This window comes from Galeopterus variegatus, unplaced genomic scaffold (genome assembly GCF_000696425.1).
Source record: "Galeopterus variegatus unplaced genomic scaffold, G_variegatus-3.0.2 Scaffold6223, whole genome shotgun sequence".
NCBI lineage: Eukaryota > Metazoa > Chordata > Mammalia > Dermoptera > Cynocephalidae > Galeopterus > Galeopterus variegatus.
Genome location: NW_007732334.1, coordinates 89976 through 96408, shown reverse-complemented (window position 1 = coordinate 96408; position 6433 = coordinate 89976).

Here is a 6433-nt window from a genome sequence, read left to right as displayed (position 1 = left end):
GCTTCCAGTGGTGGCTTGGTCATTTTCCAGCTGGGTGTAGATGTCAGGGGGATGTGGCAAAAGCCCTCGCCTCCACCACCCCAGCTTGGGAACCCGGGGTCCTTTTTGAGGTAGCTCAGTGTTGCTGCTGGTCTGGTTGCAGGTGTTAGGGGGACATGGCCATGGCCCTTGGCCCCTCACTATCCTGGCTCAGGAGAGCCTGGGGCACTTCCTGTGGCAGCTCAGGGGTCTTCACTGGGCTGGCTGTGCATGTCAGGGGCATGTGACTGAGGCCCTTATCCCCCACCCTTGGGACTGGTTGCAGGTGTCGGGGGCATTACTGAGGCCTCTGGCCCTCCCCACTTTCTGGCTTGGTAGCTTGGGAGAGTTCTGGTTCTTCTAGGCTACAGGTGTTCTTTGGTGAAATGAGACCTTTACTAGTTAATATCAAACTTTGCCTCTGGTTGAGGGTACTTTGCTTTTTCTTTCAGTTTTGTGTTGGATTATTTGCTGTTCCCACCACTTAAATTCTGCACTAGAACTAATTTGTTGTTCTTTGCTTACTTCTAAAATGGGGGAACTTCCTGTGGGATCAGTACTTGAGCTGTGTAGTTGAGCTAAATTGCTGCTTTGCTGCTGATTCCCTAGGGAAGGCTTTTTGTGCAGCTCAGATTTTAATGATTGACTTTATAGGTACTGCTGGGTCTAGTGAAATCTGGTGCACCTGGGTTGTGTAGAAACTCTGGTCTGGGCCTGAGTCTTTTCATCATACTGCACTCCATGCAATTCTATATCCCTGACCAGTCTCCTCTGAGTGGTCCTATGCTGATTGGGGTGCAGATCAGCTGTCCTTGCTGTGCTCCAGTGTTCCTCCAGTGGGCCTGTCTCCCCCACCACCCCTGCTGCGAACACTTCCCATGGGATGGTCCCTTGCAGTGACTCACTAGCCTCTGATTGGCTCCCTTTTTTCAGTTGTTGTGGTTCCTTGCTCCTATGTGGGTCCATGGGAACACTGTTAGTGGTCTTGCTGGCCTGGGGGCCACTAAGGCCCTCTTCTCCCCTGCTGCCTCCAAGTAACTCCATCTGAAGGGCACAGCTGCGGCTTCTGCCAGTTCCTGCTCCTTGCACTTAGAAGCTCCAGCCTGGGAGTGGCTGGGATTTGAAACAGTCGGAGCAGTGTCTTCTTCCTCTCATTGTGACTTCTCCTGACTTCATGAACTCTGTAGGTCTCTCTTCCTTTTCCCTTGAGCTCTGGAGGACCCAGCTTGGCTATTGTTGCTTTTTTATAGTTGTAAATTGGTTGATTTGTGGGACAGAGTGACACTGGGGACTGTCTATTCCACTATCTTGCCTGGAAGTTGTGTCCCCACATCATTCTAAATCTGTGCTTTGAATGTGACGTATCCAAATTTTTACATGTTGGCTACTGATTCATATATAAAAAAAACACTGAAGAATAAACAACTCACATAAGCTGCACCATCAATTTGAGTCCTGTAGGATAGATGCTGGCAGGTTTTTTTTTTTTCTTTTTAAATTAATAGTTAGCAAGCTAAAAGCTTGGTCCTTTCCCCTTACTATAAAAATTCTACTGGCCTGTAGAATCGTGGAGTCTGAGACCCTCCTGCCTGCACAAGGTTGGAAATTTCCATGGGCTCCATCGTGGTGGTGTGGGAGTGGGGAGGAGGAGAGTGTTTCGGCAGCAATACTGAGGAACCCGTCTTGTCCCTGAGGCTGTGCTCACCCTCAGCAGATAGTGCAACGAGCAGATGGTAGCATCTCCTCATAATTAGGCTCGGAAGTGTGCTGAGATTTGGAAGCTCAGGAAGAGTTAGAATTTAGAAATTTCCAACTCAGGAATAATCTGTCCAAATTTTACATATTATCTTGAAAAATTCTACTGTACCCATTGTCTCCTTTTACACGTCTCTTCCATGCCTTTCTGTTTCCTTTTCACTTCTTTCCCCAATCTGGAAAGAACATAGAGAGTTCAAAAGACATGGGTCTCGGTCCTGCCACTGCCACTAACTTATAGGGTGACTGTGGACAGGCCATGTGACATCTTCAGAGCTGGAGGTGATAGCCCTGGCCCCATCTGTCCTGCAAGGCTGCTATGAAAATAGCTATTACAAATGTGAACTACTACCAAAACAGGTGGCCCCACTGCTGAGGCTAATCCTCGGTCACAGCCTGATCCCATCTTCGGGCTTGTGGTCCAGCGCTCTGGCCACTGTGACAGGCTGCCCTTGACAAAGCTGCCTTTTCTGTTTTCTCTTCCTCCCTGAATCTAGGAGATGTTCCGTGGAACCTGGTTGTGCTGGGGCTCCCTCCTGCTCTTGGCCAGGCCTACTGAGCTCTGCCCTGTGGGATGTGACTGCTTCAGTCAGGAGGTATTCTGCTCAGATGAGAAGCTGGCTGCCATCCCTCCAGACATCCCACTGCATGGGACTTGAGGTCAAGCTGCGGCTCTGTGCGGGTCATTCTGTCTATTGGGGCTCGGGTAGCAGGGCCCTAGCTGCAGGTGTACAGAGCCAGGTGTCTGCAGACGGCCTCTGGGCCTGACCAGGTGACAGCTGGGGTCCAGGGGTCCGAAGCCTTGGCTTTTCAGATGCAGAGGACGTGGTTTCCAATCCAAGGTGGGGGGGTGGAGTCAGTCCTCTTCCACCACCTGCTGTCCTCCTCCTCTCCTGCCTCCCTCATCCTTCAGAGTCTGAGACCTAATGAGGCCATCGTCATGCTTGGCAAAGTCCTTCCAAGCTGCACCATGTCTGGAGAATAAAGTAGCACACCCACCCTCCCCGGACCCAGTGTTTTCCCATTGTTTAATACACATCCCACTCTTGCTCCCACCCTGGAGTTCTAACCCTGAGGTACAGTCACCACCAGTCCAATCACCCAAAGTGAGGCCACCCCCTTCTGACTTCCAGTTCAAAGGCCAAATATCTGTTTCGATTTCTCTCCCTGGGATTTTGTTTTTAATGAGTATATAGAAAAACAAGGAGGTGTTAGAAGCAGAGGCAACCAGAAAGATCACGGGCAGGGCTGTGATGTGTGTGTGTGTAAATCCTGTCATCAGTGCCACCTCCAGTGCTGCCTCCCGGGGAAGTCAAGAGGAGATGGTGCCTGGGGAGGGCAAACCCCAGTGGGGCTTTCATGACACAAAGCACCCAGAGGGGAGCTGGATTTGCCTGTTCAGCACACAAGGTGGCTGCTCCCTAAGGAGAAGGAAAGGCTGAGGGGAGAGGGAGGAAGGAGAGCTGGGTGGGCTGGACAGCATGCTTTAGTCCTCAGCCTTCTCCCAGCACCCGGCTCTGTGGTTTGCTCATTCACTGAAAGGCTCTTCTTGGTTTTCAGGACACTGCCCACTCATCCAGCCTTGGCCACCTCTGGCATGCTGGTCTCCTCAGGGCCCATTGTCACCCACCTCCCAGGCCATCTCATGCATGCCTGGAGTCAGATGCTACCTGTAGGTGGACAACCTCACATCTCCATCCTAGGCTCAGCTCTTTTCAGCTCCGCGCCCTGTGTTCTACCATCAGCTACCAATATGTCCTAACCAAGCTCTGTCCCCAACTCCTCCTGGATTCCCTTCCAGCATCTTGGCAAGCTTGGGGGCTGGGAGTGTTCTCCCATCTCTCCTCCCCCTAGTCCTCATGGCCAACTACTCAACGAGTGCTCAGGCTTTCAACTTTTGAGTGTCCCCTATCCAACCCTCCTTCCCATCCCCAGACTCTGTCTCCCCGGACTGAACCATGCCGCAGCCTCCTACCTGCTTCCCCAGCTACAGTGTGGACTGGCCTGGAGGAAGGGCTGGGGTGGGAGGGGACAAATGAATCAGATGTATAGCAGGCTCCCTTGGAGCTCGGGGTCTGGGGGAGAGATCAGATAAAGGCGTAGAGCACAAGGAGGGCGGCGTGTTCAGGTGCCATGGAAGTCAGAGGGGGTGCGGCCCAGGCCAGTGCAGGCCTCAGGGAAGGCTACATTCCATCTGGGCCTTGAAGGGGAGGCACTAGAGACGTGTGCAAGACGAGCACGAGCCAAGGATGGAAACGGGCAGGAGGGGGAGGTCAGACATGTGGGGCAGGCCCCTGGATGGGGAGCAGAGGGGAGGAGGGCGTAAGGCTGGGGACCCTGACAGAGCCCCTTCTGCAGGGCCTCAGGGCAGAGCAGGGAGTCCATATTTATTAAGGATACCCAGGTGGGTTTTGAAGGCTTTATGTAGAAGAGGGACATGCTCCTGCCTGTGCATTAGGCAGTTGGCCCAGTGAAGTTTGAGGAGAGCAAGAGGCAAGGAAAACAGCGAGGACTGTTGCCTGGCTGGAGATGGGAGGGCACGCCAAGGAAATAGAGTCAAATGTGTGGGCAGCCCAACCTCACAGACACAGTGGGGCCACGAGCCAAGGGCAGGGCGGGTTGGGGGGCAGGGCAGGACAAGATGCTTACATTACACAGGCAAGCACGACTTCTCCCTCTTCTCCCGTGGGTCTATTTTCTCCAACAGGCTTCCTGCAGTTCAAATCAGTTAAATTCTAAGGCAATGGAAGGCGGTTCAGCAGATTTGCCAAAGCAACAGATTCCAGATTCATTTGATTCCATTCTCCAAACCATTTGGTTTAAGAATAACCTTGGCTAGACCCTTGCAAGGTTGGGGAGTATGGCCTCAGAAAGGCCGAGAAGGCTGCTGGCTTCCATCTCGGTGGAGGTCCATGCCTGGGGAAGCCACCACCACACCCGACACACAGGAGGAGCTTCATAAATCTCCATCAGATGAATGCCTGCCTGAGCTGCAGACATGGTCCAAATAGTCCTGTGTCTACTGGCAAGGATGAGGGACAAGATAATCCCACAGACATTTCTCTCAGTTACATTTCCGCCCCTCCCCAAACATAACTGTATTAAATTAAAATAGAATAATTTCTCTCTGTGCCGAATTGTGCTGGGGAAAGAGCACTGGCCACCAGCCAGCTCAGACCAAGGTGGGCTGGGAGAAGAGGCAGCTTTGAGTGAGTGTGCACCCCAGGGGCCCTCATGTCCTGTCTCCTTGTGGGGTGGTCCAGTCTGGTCTAGGTCTGGATAGAAATCAGCACACCTGGTTCCTCCCACCCGTGAACACACACTTGCCTAACTTTCAGTCTTTGGCAAATCATGGTTCCTCTCAGTTTCCTCATCTATATAACAAGGAGGTTGGTTCTCAATGCTGGCTGAACACTAGAATCACAAAAACATAACAAAAATAAACAAACAGGTGTCTGGGCCCCTTCTTTGAGATTCTGATTAAATTAGTGTGGGGTGGGGCCCAGAAAACACCACATAACAAAAATAAACAAACAGGTGTCTGGGCCCCTTCTTTGAGATTCTGATTAAATTAGTCTGGGGTGGGGCCCAGAAAACACCTTTTTTTTTTTTTAAACGCCAAGTGATTTTAATGCACAGCAAGGATTGAAAACTTGAAAACCCAGGGCTCAATTTTGTCTCAGGCACTGTTCAAGTCTAGGTCCTACAGTGGTAATTAGCAGCTAGATCCAGAGTAGTTTTGCAATACTAGACGTTTGTCAAAACTACCTGGTATAATGCTCTGGAAGAATTCATAAATGAAACAAATACCACATATTAAAATATTTCCTGTGTGCTTTTTTCTTTCTTGCTAATGTTTTTAATTTTATCATCCTTGGTGCTCTCGGTAGATTTTGCATTTTTGAAGAAACAACAGCTGTGTGCACAGTGCCTTATTTTCTTGCAGTACCAGGATGGCTAAGTCATCTCAAAGCGCCTCCTTCCAGCAGCTGTGACTCCCAGGATGCTTGGAGTGTTGTACTGTTCTTCCATGATTTCTGCTACTTGCCAGCCCTGTCATCTGGGGCACGTTACTAAGCCCTCTGTGCCCCAGTTTCCTCATCATGCTGTTCATCGCATAACAGTACCAGCCTCATAGTGTTACTGGTGAAGATAAAATTAGTGCATTCATGTAAAGTACCCAAAGCAATGACACATGGTAACCTCTCCGGAAATGTATCTTGTATAATTATTGCTACTATTATTTCTAGAGGAGAAGTGGTTGTGGGTGGGTATGGGGGATGAGCCAGTACCGCCGGTTGCTGGGCCATCAATTTGTTTTACCTGTTCTGGTTGGTCTGTTTCCCGCAGAACGTTAAAACTGCTGTTTACATATCAAAATTGTATTATTATTTGGGAGGATTGAAATGCAGTTTACGAAATTGTTCAGTGCTGACAGTGGATATTGGAAAATTGGACAGTGCTGTCAAAGATGAGACAATCGGTCACAGTACAAGTCCGATGATGAATTCTTTCTCACACTGTCTTTCGCGTTATTGCACCGGGCGCACATCTGCAAGCGTTTCAAGTCACCTATCCCGGTCTCAGAGCGCACCCCTGTGGCCCATCGGAAGAATGGCTTTCCGCGGTGACAACGCCGAAGCTCCCGGCACGATTCCCG